Here is a 27453-nt window from a genome sequence, read left to right as displayed (position 1 = left end):
CTCACTTATGGGGAGATTATTTACCGGTCATTCCAAAAATGTCTGGGCTCCCCGCTTGGCGGGTGACAAACCAACCTTTAATAAAAGGTATATATTTCTATAGCAGTATTGGCATTTCATGGAAAATTGTAAACACTTTAAAGTTAAAAGAATTTACAAACACAGATGGTTACATTGAAGTGATGTAAAACTGTGTGTTCAGGGGTCAAAGCCCAGCAGTGTTTGAGATGGCTGTGAAGCTCAAGGCTCTTTCACAGCTCCATGCTCCAAACTGTGTCCCGGTGCTTCTGGTGAAAGTCAAGATTGAATCAGTGGCGGGCGGCTGGTAGAGATCATGAATGCCCCTTTGGGAATATCTACCTCAGGGCTTCCCACTGAGACAATATCTCCCTGGGGTTTAAACATGGTGACGCCACTGGCGAGCAGCTCTTGTAACTGCACATGTAATTATTTATCTGCTATGTTGTAATCTAGGGATGCATTGACCTTATTTTTAGAATATGCTTGTTTTTTATCCCACAGTTGACTCATGACAGAAGTGAACAGTTTCTAGCAATGCCAATGATTCTAAACAGAGGCAATCACCTCCTCAGACAGTGGAAGTGTAATGTCTGCATTGCTGTAGCTTTAGGAGGCAGACCAGATACTGAAGTGAGAAAGAATAGAGGCAGGGCTTCCCTTAGAAATATGATGAGGGCTTTGCTAGGAAGGGGCTGCTGATTAATTGTTTTTCCTGAGCACTGCAGGTTTCTTGTTTTGTGGTTCTGATTACTGCTACAGCAAGACTAAATGGCAGCCAGATTCAAGATCTTACACTTCATTGTGCCTATGCTGTGAATGCTCCAGATTTTAGACAGTCTCGGTTCTACCTGCCCTAAGAAGCATTACTTTACACAAATAAATTAAAACAGACTGTTCTTCTTCCCGCCCTGATCATCAGCGGGAGAGGGAAGGAGCATCTCTAGCATAAACTTTTTAAATACAACATTCCTGTATTATGTCTTTTGCATTGGAATTTATTGGAAAATGAAACCATATTTATTTTAATTACAATACAATACTACTTTTACCAAATCACTCAGTGGTTCAGCAGTCTATTGTAGTTCATACAGGTTGCATAATAAACTGCTTGAAACTTTTACATTCACATAAAACAAAACTAATAAGGATCATGTCCATCATCCTGTACTATACCAGTCCACAGCAAATGAATCACCAATTGCCTGCTGAACACACATGGAATAGCCAAAGAGATCTGCCACATGTTGCTGACCAACAGAAGATTTTAATTTAGTCCACCCCCAATAAGCTACATACTATGACCATTACTTGACATCTCTCAGTGACAATTAAATGTGGGACAATCTAAACAGAGTTCAACCCAGCAGATCTCTCCACCATTTCTACCTTATCATATGCCTGTTTAAGACTATAAACTTTAAACAAAATATCTTAACATGGACAACTCAGTACAGTAACAAACTAAGTGGACTATTAACATAAGAAATACCGTAAAGGGCCTTGTAGAGCTGCTCAAAGCTGCCAGCTTACTGAAAACCATAAACTGCATACCTGTCTCTCACACACCTTTCTCCATCACACTGTTAAGTGCTGTGGTCATCACTCATGACATGGAAACACTTCCCACACAGGATGAAAACAAAGGCAACGCACTTCCAACCACACAGCCTACACAGAGTTGCATGCTACCAGATAAGCAAGTGCAGCAGGTGTAGTAATGGAATAGCACAATAAGTAAGCCAAGTAGCCATATAGTGGATGGAGAATAAAAAACACAGAGATTGTCTTTTCCTTCCCTTTTGTCTTGATACAAACAGCAATTCATAATGAAAGGGAACTGGAGCCTGAATAGCCAGCAATGGCTCATATGCAGGATGAGACCCTCATTATGGTTATGCCTAGACAGCTGCAAAGTTCCTCTTGTCACATTAAGGACAAAGTGTCATCGCTTGAGGCAGCCCTGGGCCAGATGGAGCATGGAATGATTGCCACCAAGAAAACTGTGAACAGGATGGCTAGTAAGATGATGGCAATGGAACAGGCCGAGAATGAGGAACAACTCCAGCAATTTGAGAGCGTTGAATAGTGCACATACTCCTTGATTCCTCCTATAGAAACCAAGTCAGAATGTAAAGCATGCTGAAAACAGTGCTCTGGAGTGGTGCATTTGCCCACTATGGGGCCTAGCGGCAGCACATATGGAATACATATAGGAGGACTAGAAAGGCACTTGTCAGCATAAGGGACTGACAATGGCAACGGCTCAGAAGAAGGAGTTGCTGGTGGATGGTCAGAGAGTCCATATTTATCTAGACATCATCCATGTGACACAGATGGGGTGTCAGCAAAACAATAAACTGCTACCCAGCATATGGCTTGTTGATGCACTTTTCTCCATGCCTAAAAGTCCGAGAGGAGGGAAACACATGTGTTTTAGGCGGCTTGTAGTGAGAAGAGAATTCCTTCAGAGAGATGGGAGATTGTCTCACATCATAAACAGTTTTGGGGGGAAACCGTCAGCTGGTGACTCTTAATTGGAATCTCTTGGTGGTGAAGGAGGTTTGTTCTGATTTCTCACCTATCTCTTAGTTAAACAAGGTGCTTTTGATATTCTATAAAGCCAGTGGTGCAGTTGCTATGTGCTTACCATTTATGCATGTCAGAGAGTTTACTGGAGATTTGAATCCTATTATTCTGACAAAATGTCTAGCCTCAGATTTCTCGCCTTTTGACTATTCGCAGGCATCAGACTGGATCTGGAAACTCTTCAGCAGTAATTCAGCATGCCATAATGTGCCCCTGCTTCTCACTGACGCTGCCTTGCAGAGCCTATATAGGCTTCGCCCCCGCACTTTGATGTCAGTTTCTTTTTTCCGTACCACCTAAACAGATCCGGAGCTCCTTTTGTATCTCTCAGAGGCATTTCCCTTATAATATTTCTTCAGTGTGCAAGGGATGCCACCCCCAAAAACAACAGGGTTTAAGTCCTGTAGGGACTGTCACAAACAAATGTCCATGACAGATCCCCACCTGGCATGCCTGTGGTGTCTGGGGTTGGGCCACGACTTCAAGGCCTGAAAAGACTGTGTGTCGATGAACCTGATGGTCAATAGAGACCACAAGACAAAGCTTTGCATCGACAAGCATAAACAAACTCCTAGCTGGGATCGATTCAAGTGGCAGTTGGCATCAAAAGTTCAATACAAATCCTGTTTCCTGAGTCATCAAAGCCATTGTAGAGGTCAGTCTTTGTCACAGTCCAAGTCGTCATGTAAGTCAAAAAAGAAGCACATGAAATAAAAGCGTGATTCTGCCCTCCTGCACCATTAGCATTTTCCTGAAAAGGCGCAGGGCAGCACCACAACCCTTGATCTCTTTCCTGAAGATGGCTGACTTCAAAGTCAACCCTGTAACTGGTTCTCATAGCTAGTCAGTGCTAAAGTGCTTGTGCTCTCTCCCGTAACATGGTAATATTGGCTTATCCCTGATTGGAATGTTTAATTTACTTATACGTCCATAGTAAAGTGGTACCATGTGTATACATGGTCTGTAAAATTAAATGCTATGAGAGGGCCAGCAGCACTGATTGTGCCACCCACTTAACCATGTCTCAGGCCTGCCATTGCAGAGCCTATGTGTGCAGTCTGTCACTGCAATGTCCACCTGGCAAAATAACCCTTTTGCCGGGCACAAACCTTCTTTTTTTATACAAATAAGTCACCCCTAAGGTAGGCCCTGGACAACCCAGAGGACAGGGTGGAATTTATCAAAAGGCAGGACAAGTACAAATTTTACATATCATGGTCGTAAAAAACTCCCAAAGTCGTTTTTCACTACTGCAAAGCCTATCTCTCCCATAGGATAACATCAGGATTACCTTATTATATTATTGTAAATGTACTTCGTAATAATGCTGAGATAAATGTTTTGAGTTTGGAGTCTCTGGAATCGTAATTTTAAATCACAACTGAAGATGAAGTTGAATTTTAAATTGCAATTCTGAAAATACCACTTTTAGAAAGTTGCCATTTTCTTACTTTTGCACTTTGGTGCCTGATGCCCGTGTCTGATGACTTGTCTGGGATGGGTGACAGCTGGGCTATGTGTATTCACCCTAGACAGCCACACATAATGGGAGCTTAGGTGTGACTTAATTGGCCACCCTGGGAGGACAGGAAGGAGGAGTTGGGTACAGCCTCACTTACACCTAAATGGGCTGTGCTCTGTCCCCACACAAAGGGCTGCATAACGCTCTGTAGTGAGTCTGGGGCCAGGACAGGAAGGGCAGGACCTGTGTTCACTTCGAAGGCTTGTCTTTGAAGACTCCATCACTTCAAATGCCCAACTGGTACTGGACCTCTGACACCACAAAGCCAGTACACTTCTGGACCTGAGGATACTCTGCCAGGAAGAAGGACTGAGGCTGCTGAAGGACTGCCACTCTGCTGGACTCCTTCTTTGCTGTGCTGACCTGCTGCCCTCTACCTGGGTGAGAAGGACTGGACCTGTACCACTGAGCCCAGAGCCAACAGTGACTCAAATAGCTAGTTGGCTGGCCTCCTGATATGAAGTCTCAGGGACACAAAAGACTTTCAACCACCATGCTTCTGCCTGTGGACGTTGCCATCTGTGAGTCTGCCCTACCAAGTGGTGCCACTTCAGGTCCTTTGAAATGGACCTAAAGTGCTTTCTCAGTGGAACCAGTGCATCCTCTGTTGAGCAACACATCCTGAGCCGAACCAGTGCATCTCCTTGGCTGAGTGGCGCATCTTTGAGCAGAACAGATGTATCGCCGCTGTTGCATGGATTGGACCCATTGCAACAGACTTGCATCACAGCAGCAACCCGCATCTGGTTTGACGCATTGCTCTCAGAAGCACCACTGTGTGACACTTTTCCTGGTGCAAGCTCCTTGCATCATCTGTCTGCGGCTGCCTCAATGATGGAATTCTGCATCTCAGCTTCACCGCTCATCAGAACCGATATATCACCTCGACACCCACAGTCGTATCTCAAGCCCCATTGACAGTATCCTCAATGTTGATACAACAGGACCTCGCACCAGGACCTCACACATCAGCCTTGCCTCATCTCGAAACTGATGCATCGCCTCAGCTGCGCCACACATCTCAGACGTGGATCCACGCAATGCTCCACAACCAAGATTCAAGGTACTGTGGTTCAACAGGCCTAACTGGGTCCCTGTAGCCTCTCCACGCTCCATCGTGGTCGACCTGAAATTTTGACTTTGTCCCAGTCCGGCGCGACCAGGTGTTCCCAATAGTGCTTGTTGCTTCTCAACACCATTTTTTATTTAATACTTTGAAATTCAATATCTCCAGTTTTACTTATTAGATTTTTGTCTTGTATTATTTATTAAATTCAGATGTATTTTTCTAACCTCGTGTGGAATCATTTTGTGTGGTGTTTTCAATGTTTTACTGTTTGAAGTGTTGCACAAATACTTTACACACTGCCTCTAAGTTATGCCTGACTGTTCTGTGCCAAGCTACAAGAGGGTGAGCTTGTGCCTTACCCTGACTAGGACTGTAGTTGCTGTTTGACTAGTGCTTACACCCCAGTCTACCACCAACCCAATTTCTAACAAATGTCGTCTTGGCAGCCAGTTATCTCTTCAAGAAAACTTCTTACGTCTGTTGTTATGACAATTTTGTGGTTTGATGTGACACGCCAGATTGTCCCCCCCCATCAGACAAAGTTATGTGGAGTTCTGTTTGTTTTGTATCTTGCCCAGCAAGGCTTTGTCTTGGACACGGTTAAGGATTATCCCTCTGACCTTTTGCCTTCTTACAGTTTTGAGACCAGCCCTCCTTGTTTAATTCAACAGTTATGCGATTTTTGAAAGGGCTACATCGTATAGTTCCCACTTCTCCCTTTGTTATGCCTAATGTGCACTGCATTTCAGCTGCTTTCACAGCTGTTCTTTATGGCTCCTTGCTGTTAGGATGGTCTTCCTTGTCACTGTCACCTTAGAACATTGTATGAGTGAGGTTCAGGCTCTTGGTGTCACTCCACAATATAGTATCTTCTCCCAAGACAAACTGATTCTGGGGACATGAATGTCATTTCTACTGAAAGTTGTGACACCATTCCACATCGGTCAAAAGATCCTCCTGCTGGCATTCTATGCTCTAAGGAGAAGGAGAGGCTGCATCATCTGGGTCCCAAAAGAGCACTTTGCTTTAATAGTGAGCATACCAAGGAACATCGGGTAGACGATCATCTCTTTGTAGGGTTCTCTGGAGCAAAAACAGACAAAGCAATGTGAAAGAGAACCAAATCCTGCTGGATTTTGCTCTGCATCAAGATCTGCTACACACTGGCAAAAAGCAGTCACCAAAGGACTGCATGCTGATTCTACCAGGGACAAAGCTTCTACCACTGTATTGGCATGTGCAGTCCTTATCCCCGACATATGCTAGGCAGCTATGTGGGCCAGTGAGCTTTCGCTGCACAACTAAGTTTAACTACATCTACCTCTCATGTGAATATTTGTAATTCCAGGTTGCTCCCAGCAGTCCTAATGAAGACCCACTATTAAGGTTGCAAAGGACCGTCCCCCACCTTGGGTCGCAATGTCGTAAATTCTGTTCCATCAGCCTGGACTGACTTAATTATGCATGGATGGACAGTACTGATTCAAACACTGTACCTGTACATTATGGATGGATTTCCATTTACTGAGAAAGAAGGGTATCAGACAGCCTTAAATAATATATTTCTGTGTCTTCATACTGTTTGACTTATACTACATTCTTCCAGGTTTTTTTTCACTTATGCATGGGCACTTTTTTCCAAGCACTGGATTTTTACACATTGGAGCAACCGCTTTGTGATAAAGACGTATATGGATGTATTTAATTTCAATACAATTTTGAATTAATTTGTGATGTAATGAGTGTATTCACATCCCTTTATGAAAAAATGGTTGATTCTCCTCTCTCCTGGGTTAAGGTTGTTTGACTACTGTTTTGGAGTCAGGATAGGCCGATTTAGTTGCTATATCTTTGGACTGCCCGTCATTTCCATTTGTTCTTTAATGTTGCTAAGGGCAGGCCATTTCAAAATAGCCAAAAGTATGACTGTTAGCTATCGCTCCCTCACTGACTGACTGACTGATGTGCAGTCAGCCCTTAAGGATCTGAGATCACACATGAGCGATCTGCAGTCTTGAAAGACAAGGTGGCGCTTATTGACCTGTCAAAATTTTATCTTGTGGAATGTATTGGAGTACCAGCACACTCACTGTCCCAAGGGGCACCCCACAGCCCTTAGTGGCAAGGTTATTAAACTATAGAGACAGAGATGCCCTCCTCTAAAATTCTAGAGATGGTGGACCAATTATGGTAGACAATAATAAACTGCTCTGTTTCCCGATTACATGGTCACAGTGTAGTACAATAGACAATTGTTTCTGGAAGTTAAGAGGAGGTTGAGGCAGTTTCATCTACTGTATTCGCTCGTGTTCCCTGCCATGTTGAAGGTCATTGTGGATCGCGAACGCAGAGGAGGCTGTTAGTGATTACTGAAATGGGCTTCCACCAGTGGTAAAACTCAGAACTTTCCCATGCCCGTCCCCAGAGCACTCTACAGACCTGGCAAATGAGACCCAGTAAGCTGTGGATGTTGGCAAGCTGCCCACAGAATAGATTGCGGATGTGCATCAGGAACTGTTGAGAGCGGCCCCTAGATGCGACACTCTCAGTGAGTAATCTCACCTGACATGCTCTGAGAGGGACTCATAGGGTTCTAGTCATGAAGATATTGGAGCTGCAGAATCTGTGACTGATCTGCCAGTGGAGTCTCCAATGACCTGAAAGAATTGCCTAGGAGATCATGTTAAAGAAGGGAGGATTAAAATTGTTTAGACTGTTACTGAATTTATTTCTTGATGGGCCTAGAATTTAGGGTTCTAGGTCCAGGGATAGGGTGGGCTGTGTGTCTAGGACAGATGCTGTGTTTCTCCCGTTACATACAGATGTTCATATGGCCTTTGATCCATGTCATGTTGATATTATCTCTCTGCTGCAGCCTCATACAGAACTGCTGATGGTTTTGGTTGACCTCAGACTTGCTATGCCATATGGGGTGGCTATTGTCCTAGGTTGCGCTACTGCCAGGCTGATAGGGGTACCTGTGTATAATTTGCTCATCTGGAATATTAGAAGCTTGGGAAACTCAGCCAAAAGGTACAGGGTATTCTACTATTTGAATGTACAAGGGATTGATTTTACATTTCTGCAGAAGACACGCCTGATCAAAATGGAGGGTTTGAAAATAAAGAAAAGTTGGGGACAGCAGTTGTTTTGTACATCGTACTTCACGTTTCCAATAGGTACACTAATTTGGATCATATCTAGAGCACTGTTTGTGATGGAAGAGAACATTTCTGATCATTTGGGGAGGTACACAATAGTTACGGGTAGGCTTGATGGAAATCCCGTGAGGTCAGAGAACATTTATAGCCCTAATATACAGCTGGTGGAGTTCATGGATTCAGTAATGTTCCAGCTCTTGAGAGACCAAAATAAACACACCAATTGGGACAAAGACTTTCATTATGTGACAGACCTTCAGTTGCTAGGATCCTTCCTGCTGTTACAGGGGCCTGCAGTGGTGCAGGCCTCTACCAGACCTGGCTGATGAATTGCAAATTTGTTGATGCCTAGAGGGGCTAGTATCTAACCACCAGAGTACTCAAACTCTTCTCATGTGTTCACTTTGCACACTATAATTGACCTCTTCATACGTGATTAGCAGCTGTAGGTTTTTATTATTAGCACAGAATACCTGAGCAAAACATATTCAGTGTAGGAAAGTACCCTCTTTTTGGCATGGTTACCTCTACTTATTGCCTGCTGTCAGTGTGTTTTGACTGTGTTCACTAGGATTCTCGTAACCAGGATCCCAGTGACTGTGCTCTCTCCCTCTAACTTTGGTTGCTTAGGGCTTAGCACACCCCACAATTGGCCTACGGGTGCCCCCATATAAGTCCCTAGTATATGGTAATTAGGTACCGAGGGCATTGGGGCACCAGGGGTTCCTCATGGGCTGCAGCATGTATTGTGCGACCCAGGGGCGCCAATGTAAAATGTGTCTGCAGGCCTGCAATTGCAGCCCACGTGAAAAAGCACATGCACCCTTTCACAGGTCACTGTAAGTCACCCCTATGGTAGGGCTTCTTAGCCCAGAAGGCAGGGGGCCAGTACCTTTGTGTGAGGGCACTGCTGCTTGAACAGTGGTGCCCGTACAAACTCCAGCTCAATTTCACTGGATTTCGTATGTGCGGGGAAGCCATTTCACCCATGTACTGGACACAGGTGGCAAGCTACACAATGGTAACTCTGAACCTGGGCATGTTTGGTATCAAACATATGTGAATCATACCCCAATACTGTTGCCAGTATTGGTTGTATGATTCCATGGACTCTGGGGGCACCTTAGAGGACCCCAGCATTGCTCTACTAGTCTTCTGGGGTTTTCCGGGCAGCCCACGCTAATGCCACCCCACAGACAGGTTTCTGCCCTCCTGCTGCTTGACCAGCTCAGGCATAGAAAGGCAGAAGAAATTATTTCCTTTGAGAAAGGGAGGCAACACCCTTTCCCTTTGGAAGTAGATGTTACATGCCTTGGTAGGGGTAGCCTCCCCAAGCCACCGGTATGATTTGAAGGGCACATTTGGTGCCCTCGTTGCATAAACCAGTTTGCACCAGTCCAGGGATCCCCGGTCCCTGCTCCGGTGTGAAACTGGATAATGGAAAGTGGACTGACCACTCCCCTGTCTATCACCACCTCAGGTGTAGTGCTCAGAGCGCCTTCAGGGGGTCACTTGAATCTGCCACCTTGAATCCAAGATGGGCAGAGGCCCCTGGGAGCAAATGAGTGGCCAGGTCAGGTAGGTGACTTCACAGCCTCCTCCTGATAGGTGGTCACTCTTCTAGGTGATCAATCCCCCTTCCTTGGCTTTTTAGGGTCTCCCTCTTGGGTGGGTCCTCAGAATTGACATGCTAGATTCCAGCAGGACTCCTCTGCATTGTTTAATTCATCTTCTGGCCAACAGGACTGCAACTGGACCCTCGAGGAAGCAACAATCTGCAACCCCAGCAACGGCTGTGCTCTGCAAAATTGTTTCTCCGGCTCCTTCCAGCAACTGCAACATTTCCTTGGCTGTGCATCCTCTGATGGCAATGAGTCTTCAGCCTGCACAAGGAGCAACAAGGAATCTCTCTTGGAGTGAAGGAGTCACTCCCCTGCATCCACAGGTACCCACTGCAATGACGACTAGCTGCGTGGATCCACTCTCCTCCAGAACTGTGTGGTTTCTGCCTCACAAGCAGTAGTCTAGAGTGGTCCCCTTGGTCCTCTCTACCAGCTATCCAAATTGGGAGACAGTAAGCCCTTGCCTCTCCTTGCAGGACAGTACCCCTGTGTACTGCGACTCTTGAGCTACCAAGGCTTGTTTTTTCCTCCTCCAAGGGATCTTCAGGCCCCTTGTAGCCCCAGCCTCCAGCACTCTTCCCTGCAAAGCACAGACTCCTGCCTGCTGCTCCAGCAACGTGGGACTCCCCTTCAGGTGTGCTGAGTGGGCCTAACTGCAACTCCTGTGCCTGCTGCCTGTGGAGGCTGCCTCCTCTTCTTGCGACTCTCCCAGCTGCTGAGGATCACCTCGGACTCCTCTACTTGGGTCGAGTCCCCTGAGTCTTGCTGGTCCTCTTCAGCCTTGCAAAACCTTCGTCTCCAATTCTTGCATTTGCCAAGGCTTGTTGGTGGTTTTCCAGCACCACTGACTGACTGCATCATGACCACCGATGTGGGACATCGGTTGCATCACTTCTGGAACTCCTCTTCTGCTCCTGTGCTGCACTACTGGCTTTCTTCATCAACTGTCTATCTGGTCCTGCATCCACAGAAGGGTGGGTAGAAGCTCCTGCCAAATCCGGACACTCCAACTCAAACTGGACTTGGTCTCCTTCTTTTGCAGGTCCTCTTCTGTCAGGATCCACCTTTGAATTCTTCCAGCCTTGTCTGGGTCTTGCACAGTCCTTTTCTAAAGTTCTACTGTGGGTTTGTTGGAAAACCAGGTACTTACCTCCTCTCTCCTGGTCGCTGGGGGGGGGGGAAGGGCACCCGGTACTTACCTTTTGGGGTTCCTAGCTCTTCCTTCTCCCCTCTACTGATTCCACTTACTTGAGTGGGGGACTGCCTTTCACATTCCACTTACTTAGAATATGGTTTAGTCCCCACCGAGGGCCTTTACTATTTTCTATTGTTTTTACTATTTGCCATTGCTTTCTATGCTAATCAGTGACTTATAATGTGTTTATAACAGTGTGTTTACTTACCTCCAGTTGGGGTATTGCCTATACAATATTTTAGTATTTGTGTTACTTTAATAAAGTACCTTTATTTTTGTAACACTGTGTGGTTCTTTCCTGTGTGTAAGTGCTGTGTGACTATAGTGGTATTGCATAAGCTTTACATGTCTCTTAGATACGTCTTGGCTGGTTATCCACATCAACGTCTAGAGAGCCCTGGCTTCCTAGGCACTGCCTACACTTCACTAATAAAGGATACCTGGACCTGGTATAAGGTGATAACACCATAGGTGCTCACCACACACCAGGCCAGCTTCCTACATTCAGAACACAACCAACTTAAATGATTGTTACATCAGGATTGCAGATTCCACGCATTCCATCATGGTGCCTCCAGCCAGTGGTGCTGCACGGTACGCCATTGAGGGTGGCTCCTATGGAAGCTATAGTGCAGTTCTCTGAGGCTAACAGGGCTTCAGACTAGGACCATTGGACTGCTTGGAAAACCCAAGTTAGAGGTTTTTCTTCTTCTGCAAAGAAACAAGGGAAAACCTGATGATACATAGGGACCAAGGGTACAGAATATTTTAAAGAAAAAAGTTCCCTACAAACAACAATTACAATAAATTAATAAGTTTTAACATGCCACAATGTCTTCATATGGAAATAAAACCACAGTTACTAACCCCCTCGGAACTGGGCCCGAATCATAGGGAGGTCGCATCTCATGGATCACTATCGATATGTAGGCAGGAAAAACGTGTCTGTGCAGATAACATCTGGGGCCGCAGTTGCCTCTCACGGATCACGATCGATTTGCAGGCAAGAAAAGTGCATCTGAGCAGATCGTGTCTGAAGACCAGACACAGCCTGCTCAGACGTGGTTTTCCTGCCTGAAATTGATCACAATCCGTGAGACACGACTGTGGTGTTGCTGTGGCAACACTGAAGCACACTCCCTGTTGCTGAGGTAGTGCGCGTAGCCCATTAATGGCTGAGCACCTTTCGTTCACGCTGGTAAACGTGCAGGAAGCAGTAACGGAGACCACACAGTCAACTAGTTTCACTCACGCTCTGGTGGGCCGCACTGACCCCCCGCCCCTTCTCGTGCGCAGACCGGGGTTCGGGTGCACCTTGGCTGAAACCGCAGGGGTGTTCCTGTCACACCCCTGACGGAGCTCGCACATGCGGCTCTACCATGACACACAATTAATGCGCTACTGCACACAACATTACATTCCTCCCCAAAATAAATATATTAAAACATTTATGACATAAATACTGGGCATAGGCTAAAGTCCCACAACAGTTGACCGTTTATAACACTAAACAGTGGCACGAAGCATGAATTCGGCGCTGCCACATTTGTGAAAAGTCAATCATATGTTACATGGTGTCGTAGTAGAGACAACGGTGTAGGGTTTGATCTCAGATTGTATTGGGTCTTCTCACTCCGTCCCATGGACATGGGCTGTTGAATTGCTTCGGGCCGCTGTTTCTTCCGCTGGAGCAAGAGGTCTCTGGGATGGCTTGTGGTCCTCGCTGGGCCTAGCCTCTTCGGAGGGTCTTACTGGGGAGGGGGCTTCCGAAGACCATCTGAGGATCCCTCACCGTCTCTCTCCTCGGAGGGTGGCACCGGGCCGTAGAACTTCTTGACATGCAAGATATTCCTGGATACCTCTTCCAAACCTCGCCTCACTGTCACTTTGGTACCAGAGAGACGAACGATAGTCCATGGAGCTTTTTCAAAAGGAAGTTGGAATTTGCTGCTTGGGTTTCGGCACTTCAACAGCACAGCATCTCCCACTTGGAGTCTAGAAGATTTGGCTTTGCCGTGAAAACTGACTCCGCGATTTGACTTCTGACACTGACAGAAAGATCTTCGCGGATCCACTGGGGTGGGGGTCCAATTGGGGTGATGGACTCATGTACCACTCGACCCATTAATAGGTGCCCAGGGGCCTGACCGGGCGTATGTCTATACTCTCGTAGGAAGGTGTAAATGGCCCACTCATATGGTTGGAGGCTGGCATGAGCAATTCTGATCACCTTATTCAGGGTGAGCCTAAACCTCTTGACTTCTCCGTTTGCCTGCGACCAGCGGGGTGTGATGTAGCAGTGGTGGATTGTCCACGACTTCAAATACTCGGCCACCTCGTGGCTTTGGAATGGAGGTCCGTTATCAGTTCTCAATTCTTTGCGTAACCCATGAGTGGCCATTATCTTCTTCAGTTTGGGCAACACCTCCTGAGCTGAAAGTGATGAAAGGATTTCCACTTCGGGATACCGGGAGTAGTCGTCTATGACTACCATGGTGTGTCTTCCATCCAGAAGACTGACAAAATCAAGGCTGACGCACACCCAGGGTTGTTGTGGTCCTTCTTCCATAATCACAGGCTCTGGAGGAGATGGCGGTCCGGTTACCTGGCACCACGGACACGTCCGAACAAGGGTCTCCACTTGCTCGTCCATATAGGGGAACCATACCTTAGCTCTCAGTCTATTTTTAGTTCTTACCATGCCTTGGTGCCCAGCGTGGGCCAGCTGTACCACTTGGGAGTGGATGCTGGCTGGGATTACCAGTCTAGGGCCTCTTACGACACATCCTCCGGAATCAGCTACGAGCTCTTGCCGGACATGATAGAGGCTTTCAACTATGCACCGGGCTTCCGGGGTCTTGTGTGCCGAGTTTTCCTTGAACTACTGCCACCTGTTGGTCTGGATGGTTTTCAGAACGTGTTGCAGGCACTTGTCTTGAGCTGTGGTCTGTTGTAGGTGTTCCAGAGACAATGGAATAGGGCGAGAACGGTCCACGACAAAGCGGACGTACTTCTCAGTCTCTCGGGCTTCGTCTTCCTCTGCTGTAGTGGCTTCTCGGGGATGACGAGTGTGGTTTCCTTCTGAGGATCGTAGTACAGCAGAGTGGTGTCTGCCGAGAGGGCTGTCTTAGTGTCTTCAAACGCTTGCTGTTGTGTGGGACCCCACTGCCATGGAGTAGCAACTCTGGTCAGATCTCGCAGGGGTTGCATCCTGGTCGTTAGGTCGGTGATGAATCGCCTGCAGTAATTTACCATCCCCAGAAAACTGTGAACCTCTGACACGGTGGTAGGAGCAGCGGCCTCTTTGATGGCTCTGACCTTTTCTGGGTCAGGAGCTATTCCATCGGCTGAAAAGGTGTACCCAAAGAAGCTGATCCATTGCGTTAGGAACTCGCACTTGTCTTTGTGCCGGGTGAGTCCCGACTCCTGCAGATGTTGGAGCACTCCCCTAAGTCAACTGTTGTGCTCTGGGATGGACTTTGCATATTTCAATAAATCGTCACTGACGTTGATGGCTCCTGGCAATCCCACAAGGATCTCGCAAATGGTGTTCTGGAAAACTTCGGCAGCACTGGAGATGCCAAAATTCAGTCTGCTGTATCTTCGGAGTCCTTGGTGCGCTGAAAACATTGTAATGTAACGCGACTCTTCAGCCAGCGGGATCTGATGGTATCCAGAGCAAAGGTCTACTTTCTAGAACCAACAAGCGCCATTCAGTTCCGATAAGAGGTCATCGATGGTGGGAGTTAGGTGTCACTCTCGCTTGATGGCCATGTTGGGTAACCTCATATCTACACATATGCGAACCTCGCCGGGCTGCTTCAGTTTCCTTGCAATAATGATGGGAGATACCCACAGGGTGGGTCCGTCCACTCTCTCGATGATTCCTACTTTTTCTAGTTTGGCTAACACCTTCTCAACTTGGGGCCTCAGGTGGAATGCGATTCTTTGGTGCCTCAGGGTCACTGGTCTCACTGTCTGGTCAATGTGAAGGGTTACCTCTTTGTCTCTCAGGCATCCGATCCCTTCAAACACACCAGGGAATTCGTCCAGAATGTGCGTGACTGTTTCATGGTGTACCCCTAGGGCGAAAGTGACAATCTTGAGGACTTCTGCCGTTTGGCACCCTGATAGCATTCCATGTCCGTCTCCCGTGACGTAGATAGTTGAATCACATGCCTCCGAGTCATGCGTGATAGGCGCACAAAACTTCCCGTGGATGTGCAGAGGTTGGCTCTGTCCATACGTGAAGACTTTAACTGCTGTCTTGTACAGTTGAGGAGTAGGGCGTAAACTGTCATATATTTCTTTGGACAGCAGGTTAATGGAAGTACCTGTGTCAACGGTCGCCAACACTTCTTAGTTGCCCACTCGCAGATAGCACTGTGGGAGACGCGGGTGCTTCCCCATCTCTTTGCCTACAGTGAAGATGGTGTGAACTGTGTGCTCCAGTTCATCATCGTCCATGTCAATTTGTTGGTGTACTAGCGAGTAGACACGTGTCGGGGTGGCCCCCTTTTCCTTCAATCGGCAGACCTTGGCGAAGTGGTTGAATCTTCCGCAGGCTGCAGGCTGCACACTTTTTACCTTTGGCAGGGCAATCCGCCATGCGGTGAGGGGGACCCCCACAGTACCTACATGACTTTTGCGGTGTTTCAGTCTTCATGGGCGTCTTCCTGGGCTTGTCTGACGTGATGGCATTTATGGTTTCCGTCTTGATAGGTTTGTTGAGGATGGCTTCCATGTGGGAGGCTCGGGCTTTTGTTAGCGCTTTGTTCCTCCACATCGTCAGGATGTCAGTGAGGGGCTTTCCTGGTTCTTGTAGGATGCGTTCCCTCAATTTGGTGGAGGCACACCCTTGAATGATTTGTCCTCTTATATCCTCACCCTCGTTCGCGAAGCCACATGTGCTTGCTAGTTCTTTGAGTCTGGTGTGGAATACATCGAGGGACTTGCTCTCTTGCTGTCTGGCCTGTCGAAAAATGAACCGCTCATAGTCTCGGTTCACCATGGGTGCAAAATACGCATTGAGTGACGTTATTAGTATAACATGCGTCTTGGGGTCTGCCTCCGGGAGTGTCTTGGATATCCTGTGCAGCTCTTTCAATCCTAGATGTAGGAGCAGGGCTCTCTTTCTTTCATCCTCAACATTCATGGCGTCGAAATACAGGGTAACCCTCTCTACCCAGTCTCTCCATCTGGAGGCTTGAGCTGATGGGGCCACTTCAATGATGAATGGCTCTATGGGGGAAATATTTGTCATGATGGGTGGCCCTTTGCTTGTTTGCTGCCTTTGTGCACTGGTGTGTTGGTGCAGGTGGGTGTTGTGCCTGGCTTGGCTTTTATTAGTGTTCCCTCGTTTCTCTCCGCGTTAGGGTTGATGACCCACCTTGTGCTCCTCTTGCTTCTGTTGCGGCATGTATCAGCTCGTGCCACGTGTTGCTGCCCACATGGTCCGACAATTGCACAGCAGCAGGCGATCCCGTCTCTTGTCGCCAATTTGTAGTGTTGCCATGGCAACACTGAAGCACACTCCCTGCTGCTGAGGTAGCGCGCATAGCCCATTAATGGTTGAGCGCCTTTCGTTCGCGCTCACAAACGCGCGGGTAGCAGTAACGGAGACCACACAGTCAACTAGTTTCACTCGCGCTCCAGCGGGCCACACTGACCCCCCACCCCTTTGGGTCACGCTATTTATTCCTTCTCGTGCGCTGACCCGGGGTCAGGCGCACCTTGGCTGAAACCTCAGGGGTGTTCCTGTCACACCCCTGATGGAGCTCGCACATGCGGCTCACCCATGACGCACAATTAATGCGCTACTGCGCACAACATTACAGCAAACTCCCTATGACTCGGGCCCAGTTCCTGCGGGGTTCAGAGGAACATCAGATTATTTCCCCAATAGGATATCTTCCCTGCGGTTCATTTAACTGGATTTTCATGAGCCACCCTTTAACATTATTTGCTGATACCGTCACTACAGATTCTGCTTTCTTTTACTTCTGGGGCCGCCTGACTACTCATAAACAGTCTCATCTCAGGCACCAATTTTGTAATGTCCTGATGGTGATCTTTATATTGAAATACGATTGGAACATCGTCGACTCTTGGGCACTGACCCTGCACTGTATATACCGTTTTGCAAAAACCTGTGGCTATATGTGCATTGTGACCAAAAGTGTATACTTTTTATTTAGGTCACTTATTACTTCCTGAGTATACTGTATTATCATTTCTTTGTCTCTCTTGGCATTACCCACTACCTAATTCGATTGTTAATAAATGTGGTTTTATTTGCATATGAAGATATTGTGCCAGTTAAACCCTATTTATTTAGTGAAAGTGTCACTGTTGCTTGTAGGGATCTTTTTTCCTTCAAAGTATCATGGAGTTGTAGTGGCACTGGGAAGAAACAGTTCAGATCTGGAGAAGTTAAAGAGCTGGTGCAGGCTGGAAGAGAGTATCGCGTGATTGTGACCAGGTTCACAACACATCATTGCAAAGGGTGCATTGCCAAGAAACACAGCAGGGGAGATAAGGGGGATTCCCTTTAACATGGCTGGTAAGAAGTGAAGCTAGGACGGGAGTTTCCTGCCATTCAAGTGGTGTCCGGTGAATATGTTCACACACAGGTCGGAATCAATAAGGCTTTTAGGGGATACTATAAAAAGCTATATGCAGCGGCCCCCTCATGTTCTAAGCTTTGTTTGCTGGATTATATTATGTCAACCGGTTTGAATAAATTGACGTCTGAACAAAGGGAATACCTCGACTCCCCTCTGTCCTTAGGGGAGCTGAAGGCAGCTATTAAGGACGTGGCCAGAGGTGAAATCCCAGAAAGTGACGGCCTGCCACAAGTGGCTAGGACACAGGCTTCACTACCAGCCACAACTAGGGAGATTTTAATTATGTTACCAAAGCCACATGGAAACCCTCTGGATATGGGCTCTTACAGAGACTCGTCTATGTTGAATTTGTACTTTAAAATCTTTGTTAAGGTGAGAAGAGTGGCAGTCTTTTGTATGTCTGATACAGCCAGATAAATTGGGGTTTATACCTGGAAAAAACTCCTCTGCGAATGTTAGGGAGCCATTGTATGGAATGTACCTAAGTCTTCAATAAAGATGGAGAAATGTTTGACATCTTGGTATAAAATTTCCATGCGGTCAGCATTACAATTCTGAAACAACCTATTAACAACAGGAGAACTGATAACAGCATGCTACTGCAGGGAAAAAGTCCTTGAAAGTGGGTTAAAATGGGCTTCGATGTTAAGAGAGCAATTGGACAAAACTGCAGAACAACAGTCCTAGTTTAATATCTTCAGTAAAGATTTCCATATCAGAAATACAAATAAGGACTCAAGAAGTTTACAGAGAACGGGATTTTAGTTATTTATTATTCAAGCAGTTCACCGGTGTGGGATTCATGGAGTAGTGTAAACGGTCTTTTCTTATATATCAACTTTACTGAATCCTTAAATGAGGCACAATGTAGAATTGGTTAAAGATGGTGCGGTGGATAAATGAAAGAGGGGGTTGTAAATGTGGGATTAGAATGAAATGCTCTAATACCCATATTTTATCAGTTTGTTTATTTTTATACATGGAAGGGTGGAGATTTTTTGTACACGTAGAAAGGCAGGGATTTAAAAAATAATCATTATGACATATGGAGTGAATAATCGATTGAAAGCAATGACGTTTTTATTTTTACCCCAATTTTTAGATATTTCTGCTTTTGGAGTTTTTATTTATGGTTACGAATTTTGTTTTTAGATAGATTATTTTATCTAAAGATAATAGTATAATTATGATATGAACAGTATTCATGAAATACAACAGTTACCTGTAGGCGTCAAGGCCCTGTAATCTCGGTAGTATGAACAGACAGGAAACCGAAAAAAAACAGAAATGCAGAAATAAATCTAAAAATATATACCTATAATGTGAGAGGCCAGGTCTTTAAGCCTTTACTATAGGGATAATGCAATTTAATGCACTTTCGATGATGAGGGAGAGAGTACCACAGTCTTGCCGTCGCAACCGAGAAGGCTCTGCCTCCCCATCTCTTTTTCTTGATTCTAGGCTCTGCAACCCAATTAAGATGGGCTGATCGAAGATTTCTCCCTTGAACGTACCAGTGAAACATTGCCTTAATTCCATCTGGGCTGGTCTGATAAAGGGCCTTGTGCACTAGGAACGGGGTTTTAAACATAATTTGCTTTTTTATGGGGTGCCAGTGTAAATCAAGTAGTCCCTTAGAGACCGACTTCCGTTTTCGAATGTCTAATATCGTCCTTTCCAGGGCATTCTGCAATAACTGAAGTTTGGCTAGTGTGATGTTAATGGTGTCTAAATAGGGTTGCATTACAGTAATCAATCCTTGACATAACCATTCGGGATTATCGGGATGAACAGAAAGATTTTACCTGGCATTCTAATGATCATAAAACAAGCTGCTGAGATATGGTTGGCCTGCCACTTGAGTGAGAACTCATTGTCCAGGATCACTCCTGAATTCTTAGCCTTCTCTGTTGGAATCCGTAAGGTAAATTGGCCCAGATTTACCAGATTCCCACGCAGCACAGCAGCCACAAAATCTGCGCTGCACTGTGTGAGAGAAGATTTACAGAAATATGACACTCTCCTCCCATCTCCTTAGCTCCGATGCAGAAATCTGCTGCAGTGCGCCGCGCACATACTTTTGTGCCATAGTGCAAGGATGTGAGCGAGAGTCTAGCATAGGTTTTGTACTGGAAGAATACTCTTCTAGTACAAAATACAATGCTCAGAATAACCTAGAAATGTTTTCCACCTTGAATGTGTGCTGTACAGTGCAGCACAGATGCACAGTTGGAAAGGAAGGAGAAATTAATGCATTTCTCTTTTCTGACGCTAAACCTTGTCTGCTTTTTTAAGTAAATAGGGTTTAGCATCAGAAACCTTGGGTGGTTGCATGGGAATGCCCATGCACCACCCATGGTACGCCACCTTGGCGCTAAGTAATGCAAAGCAGCACTATGCACTGCTTTGCACTACTTTTCAGTAATTTTCCAGCGCTAGAAAGTAAATTAGTAAAAAAAGATTTAGCGTCAATTGTGTCACTTTTGTGAAGTGAACACAAAGCTAAAACTTAGTAAATATACCCCCTAGTGTCTCAGGCCACCAGTTATTATTCCAGATAGATGTTTGAACTCCAAAAAACAATACTTCAGTCTTTTCCCCATTAAAGTTTAAGTCGTTTTTTTCCATCCACCCATGCAACTGCTGTCATACAGTGATTGAAATTCTCAGTGGTAGCTGCCCTCGAAATCGACACAATGATTTGGGTGTTGTTAGCATATGAAATTGCTTGAATCCCAAAGGACTGTCTGATCCTTGCAAGTGGGGAGGCATAGAGGTTAAATAGCGTAGGGCTCAAAGATGAGCCCTGTGGCACCCCACATGCCAGGGAGAACGGGTGTGAATGGAGTTAGTTTACCACCACCCTATGTGATCTGTCCTTAAGGAAGGAAGACAGTAGATTTAGGGCTTTGTCCGTAATGCCCAATTCCCACAGGCATTCCATCAGAAGGGATGGAGAGAGGGTATCGAAGGTCGAGGGCAGATCCAACAGGATTGGAGCTGCGCCCTGTCCTCCATCCACAAGCCATCTGATCCGGTCCGTAGCAGTCACCAGTGTTTTTTTCCGTTCTGTGATTCAATTAAATTGCGTAGTTGTGTGTTGATTGCTTTTTCCAGTACTTTGGGGGGTAGGGTAGCAGCAAGATGGGCTAGAATATTTTTATTTCTGATGGGTCGGCTGAAGGTTTCTTCAGGAGAGCGCGTATTTTGGCGTGCTTCCAGTCCTTGGGGAAGGTGCCCGTGCTGATGGAGCAGTTGATTGTGTTACAGAGCTCGGGGCGATGGATGCGCCGGCTCTGATGTATATGTGGTGCGGGCAGTGGTACGAGGGGGCTCCGGAGTGGGTGCTGTTCATGATGTTGCCTGTTTCCTCTGTGGTGAGCGTGGGCCAGCTGTGGATGGTCTGGGTGGGTTCTGGGGGGAGGGGGGTTGGTCGGTCACAGGTTCTGGTGCCACAATTTTCTGGGAGGAAGCCGTCATAGATGTCCTGGATCTTGTGGTGTAAAAAAAAGGAGGCAAGTTTGTCGCAGAGGTCCTGTGATGGGGGATGCTGGTGGCTTCGGAGGGGGGGATCTGTGAACTTGTTGGTGACTGAGAAGAGTTCCTTAGAGTTGTGTGCGGAGGAGTTAATGCGCTCCCGGACCACGTCTTCCTTGCGTTCTTGATTTTCCGATGGTGGGCGGCAGTTGCAGCTCTGAATGAGGGGAGGTCTTCACTGGATTGGCTGTTCATCCATTTTTTTTCCAAATGTCTGCGGGTACGTTTTGATTCTTGGAGTTCAGTGGTGAACCAGCTGGCTTTCTTAGGTACGCGTTTGGCTGATGTCAGCTGGACAGGGGCTAGAGTGTCGGCACATTCGGTGATCCATGCATTGACATTGCATGCTGCTGTGTTGGTGTCATCAGAGGGGAGAGCAAGCGATGAGGTGAGTTGCTTGTTGGTGATTTCATTAAATTTCCTGTGGGGGGGCCTGGAGGTGCGGGTGTGATTGCTGGGTGCAGTGATTGTGAAGTGTATGCAGTGATTGTTGGTCCAGTCTGGGGTGGAGATGGTCTTAATGGTGATCCGGTTGCTTGAGGTGAAGATGGGGTCCAGTATGTGTCCTACGATGTGTGTGGGTGTGGAGACCAGCTGTCTGAGGCCGAGGGTGGCGAGGTTGTCGAGTAGAGAGGTGGTGTTTGGGTCAGTGCGGTCCTCGAGGTGGAAATTTAGGTCACCGAGGAGGAGGTAGTCGGCTGACGCCAGGGCCTGAGGGGCAGCGATGTCTATGACGTCATCTATGAAAGCTGGGCAGGGGCCAGGTGGCCTGTACACCAGGGTGCCGTGGATGGAGGCGTTGTGGTTGGAGTGGGCCAGAAAGTAAAGGTGTTCCATGGTGGTGCAGTGTTCTTCTGGGATGGCCTTGACATGTAGTGAGGACTTGTGTATGATGGCAAGTCCTCCACCCGGGCGAGAGCCGGTCCCTCCTTAGGATGCTGTAACCATCGGGAATGGTGATGTCTGGACCCAAGGTGGGGTTGGACCAGGTCTCGGTAGGGGAGGCGATGTCCGGTCGGATGGGGTCGATCAGGTCCCAGAGTTCGGTGCAGTGTTTGTGGAGGTTGCGGATGTTCAGGAGCAGGCAGTTGATGGGGTTATGGAGGTTGTTGGTATCTTTGTGTGCAGAGAGTACCTTCAGTTTGTTGAGGCTGGCGCTGAAGTTGCAGTTCCTGCAGGTGAAAAGTCCGTGAGGTCCTTTGGGGAGATGGTGCAGCAGTTGTAGAGACGTCCGATGTTGAGGCGGAGGAGGGTCTTGGAGTCGTAACGAAGGCAGTCCAGAGGGTGGTTTAATGGAGATCCAGGGTTCCTGGCCCTGGGTGCGGTCCAGGCGCAGACCGGCTTGCCTTTGGCATGCCAGCAGCGCACCCGCCATTAAAAAAGGATAGGAGGGTTAGAGGGGAGCGGTCAGCTAGGAGGTGAGAGGGCAGGAAAGGTACTTTGCAGGGGGGAGGAGGGGCAGAGGAAAGAGGGGAGAAAGAAAAAAGGGATAGAGAAAAAAAGAGGATGATAGAAAAAAAGGCAGAAAAAGCAAGAGTGAAAGAGCAACAGAGAGAAGAAAAAGAAGGGAAATACTTACTTGTGATGGGCACTAGACCATCAGGGATGAGGCAGAGGTACAACCTTGCGGGTGGATGAGGGCCTCGACCTGAGAGTCAGGAGACTCTCAGTTTGTCCCAGTGAAGGCAGAGACAGCTGCAGCCAGAGGAGCTGGGGAGGGCAGCAGATGCTGACCAGGAGGTCAGTGCAGTTGCCCTCTCACAGCGCTGCGGTCGTCATCAGTAGTAACAATAGTATGGCCATCAGAATTAAAACCTTGTAAATTAGGTGCTGTACTAATAGATTTCTTGATGGTATCAAAAGCATTTTGACATTGATCAAACCAAGAAAAACGTACTTTGTTTGTCAACTAAATCTTTATAGCATGTGTTTTTTCAGCAAATGTCTCTACAAATTTTAAGTAAAATTCAGCCAACCCCAGGTATGACCTGAGATCATCCCTAGACTTGGGTACTGGGGCATCGGTGATAGCACTTATCAACTTTTCCTTAGGTTTTATGCTATTCACACTTATTTCATGTCCTAAATACGTGACCTTCATTTGTGCAATTGTGCACTTTGACAACTCAGCAGTAAGACCTTTAAGGGTCAATACAATTAGAACTTGTCTTGGGCGTTTGTCATGTTCTGATTTGTTGCGACCTTCTATGAGACTATCATCTTGAAAAAATGTAATTCCCAGCATATCACCAAATAATTGAAACATTAATCTTTGGAACACTCCTGCTGCATAGGCTAAACCAAATTGCATATGATAAAATTAGAAGCAACCAAACAGTGTGCAGAACGCTGTGAGATTCCTACTAGATGGATGTAATACTATTTGGTGATATGCCGAAGAAAGATCTATAGTGGAAAATCTCTTAGCTCCTCTTGTTAGTGAAAAAATGTAATCAATTCTGGGGAAAGAATTAATCTACAACAATATTTTCATTCAGACTTCTAAGGTCCATGCATAACCTAATTTTTCAGTTGCTGCGCCTAACAACGACAATGGGGGAAATCCATTTGGATGCTTCAGTGGGCTCAATGATGCCCACCTCTTGTAGTCTTTCTAGTTCTTTCTTAACATCTTCCTTCACTATAATGGGGATGTTACAAACATTGTGGATTTTAGGCATAGCAGAAGTTATAATTCTAATTTTGTATATAACTCCCTTACGTTTACCTATCTTTTCATTAAATACATCCTGGAACTGACTCAGAACCCATTTAATAGTGTCTTCACCCCAGAAGCCACCAGCACTTGTTCAGGACTGTTGGGATCAAGTATAATATTTAACACTCTTTGGTCCTTCCATCCATGAACTAAAGGCCCATCAGTTGTGACATACAACTTACCCATGGCTCTGCAGTTCTTGAATTAAAAAGCCAACAGTCTGTACTCTCACATATCAATCTTTTTCCTGTGAAACTCTCTGGATTAACATCTGTAGGTTCTAAATGCAATCCTAGAGCATTCACAAACTTATTTTCCCATGCACTATGAGCAATGATGGTGAAAGGTGATCCAGAATCTGCTGCCACCTGCAAAGGAATACCCCCAAAATGTTTCATAAATAACGGTTTAGATATGTTATTACTCTTAATGTTCAAGACAGTACTTTTCCTTTTCTATATTTTGTCGACACAATAAGTTGCCTGCTCATTTTATTCATCATCTTCTGTTGAATTTGAATCATCACTTTCTGTTACTCAAGCAATGCAATTTCTCTGTTTCCCTTTTTTCTTGCATAATACTGCATTCAAGACATTTAGCAGATTTAGCTGGACACTTTTCAAATCTTGTGTTGTGCGCCTTACTACCGCAGTGATAACAATTAACACATTTTCTTTGATTTACTGTATTACCCTTTGGTATGCTTTTGTTAGGTGCAGTTTTATAGTCAGATTTATTCCTTGAACAATTTCCTTTACCTTTTCCTTCTGAACTTTTATTCACAGAAACACTACTTTCAGAAGGAGCTACAGCTTTGGCACATCTGTCTGAAAATTTACCTTTCTTAACCAACGGTATGATATCCTTTACGTCTGAGTCCCACTCAATGCAGAGTTAGTTCTGTATCCCTTTGTCAAAGTTGAGAAATTGACAAAGGATGCTGCAAGTATAGTTGCGTCCTAGTGTAGACTCTCAGCATTAAGATTGGGGTTTGGACTGTGTCCCGGGAGGCTAACCAAGATAGAACCTTGCCGGCCTGAATGTATGTAGGCAGTCTATGCAGCGTAATGTAGGCTCCTGTGTCACTCCGAGATAGCAGCCTCGTGGTGAGGGCCTCTGAGAGAGCCCCACAAAAAGAGACATTGAGTACAGCCCACTGCTTAAGGTGAGTGGAAACTTCCTCGGTCCTCATCTTCGAGGAGCCTATGAACTACAGTGGCCCCAGATAACTACTTTAAAAGCATTACCACTCAATAAGTCTAGAACTTGCTAAGCGTACATTAATTTTGGAAATATTTCTACATGAGAGAAGCCCACAAACAGCGGCATGGACCTCTGGAAACGGCAACTGGGATGGGTGACCGGCTTAACCTATTTCAGCAAGGTTGTGAAAGTGCTATGGCGATAAAAAGACTGACCTAGGTAGTCTGAAAAATCAGGTGGGATGAGCAGACTATGTAGTGAAATCACACAAGCAAGTCGTAGGGGACAACGAGAAAAGAATAGAGCCAGAAGTCTGGATCGTGAAGTCACCAGACATCCAGGAGGGACCAGTGGTTGTGCTGGAAAGTCAGAGATTTGGCATTGCGAACTGCTGAGGAAGTGGGGAGTGCAATCTGTTAAGGTTGACATCCAAGACTGCATTAAAGTCACCACCAATGACCCATGGAAGGTGTGCCCATTGGAATTAGGCGAGTAAGAGGCTTGGTAAAAGGCAGGCTGCACTATGTTAGGGGTGTAGATACAACCAAGGACCAGGGGTTCTCCATCCAGAGAACCTTCTACTGAGATAAATCAACCACCAGGTTCTCCTTGGGCAATATTGGGCATGAAAGTCCCTTTCGGGAAGACAGAATAGGTTGTGAAAAAGATATGCCCACACCATGTCTTTTCGAGCTGGTGCTCCTCTGGGATGGTGGTATGAGTCTCATGAAGAATGCACTATCAATATTTTTGCACCTTAGAAATCTTATAGTGCCAGCTAGCAGTGTGCATATCCTGAATGCTCCAGGATAAAAGTGTATAACATGTTCTGCACAGGGCAGGCATTGGAGATGGATTGAAGAGACTCGCAACTCCAGACTATGGGAGCAGAAAACTATATAGCTGCCTAGTTGTAAAAAGGAGACAGTATCAGAACAAGCCAAATTAAGTGCCCTCGGTGGAGGTACAAGAGAGGAGGATACCAGGCAGCTCGCAAATGGCAGGTCACCCAAACCAGTCTGTGAACAGCCAAATCATCATAATAAGAGGTGGGTAAGTGGCAGTGCTTAATTTGAAAAATTATGAGTGCTGGTGCCCAATGTGGTGCCTGGAAGTCTGTGACTGCTGCTATTACACTTCAGGTCAGTGAATAACAAGGCTGCATAACTCCACATCAGGCCTCTTTAATCCACTACCAGACACTTCGTACCACTTTATTCCCTCCTGCAGGTTCCTGCTTTCTCCCTTAGTGACAGTTTCTCCTTCTTTGTCTTCTTCCTTCTTTCCCCTTTGTTTTTTTCTCTCTCTTGCTCTTGGGAAATGTCTGATGAGGGAAAATAATTACCGGTCCCCAAAACCTAGTGCCAGTGGAAACCACTAGCTCAAATTAAGCACTGGTAAGTGAGCAGTAATGACAGGGATGTGGGAAGCCAGGGCTCCTGCCCAGTTATGGAGGTGTGGGTGGCCGAGGACTTAACACAGCTTAGATGAGCCAGGGATAGTAAGGGCATTTGGTGTTCATGAAGTTCAGAATTTTTAATTTATCCATGCGCCAAGGCCCAAAAGATAATCAGCTCATAAAGGAACTAGCTGTTGACTGATGAGTGTGCCTCAAAGTGCGGTGGTCCAAACATTTGAAGCAATGGAGGCGGAGATATCTTTATAGCCAATATGAGGGAAAGAAGTGCCAAACTGCAGTTTAAGCATATTGGACAAAGACAATCTTATTATGATGGAGTCTTTATCCCTAATTTTCTCACTTGGGCTTAGTTGTTTGGTGACATGTCTACTTGCTGAGGCCATATTGTTAATGGATGGTGTTTGATCCATTTACTGCATATGGATATTTCAATTTGTGATGTGTTTATTGTGATATTCATTATATGACTATTTGAGACATTGTTCGAGTGAGTACGAGTCAAAGTCAGATGAGTTTTTTAATTATGATTTATTATTTGCTTAACAGTAATACTTGAGATTGAAGGAGGAGATTGGGTGCAATAAAGAGCCAAGGTAAATGTTAAAGAGGGGTGTAAAGATGTTTGGTACATTAGTTGTGAATTGAGTGGAGCTGACATGAAGGGCGTAGTGTAGATGATGATCCGTCTTATAGAAAAGATGTAATCTGTTACAGGTGTGCACCTTGCAATCTGATGTTTTCAAGTGTCTGCAGAAGCTTAGGATGGTGAACA

This window comes from Pleurodeles waltl, chromosome 7 (assembly GCF_031143425.1).
Source record: "Pleurodeles waltl isolate 20211129_DDA chromosome 7, aPleWal1.hap1.20221129, whole genome shotgun sequence".
Lineage (NCBI taxonomy): Eukaryota > Metazoa > Chordata > Amphibia > Caudata > Salamandridae > Pleurodeles > Pleurodeles waltl.
Note: the sequence above shows the minus strand (reverse complement) of the source record.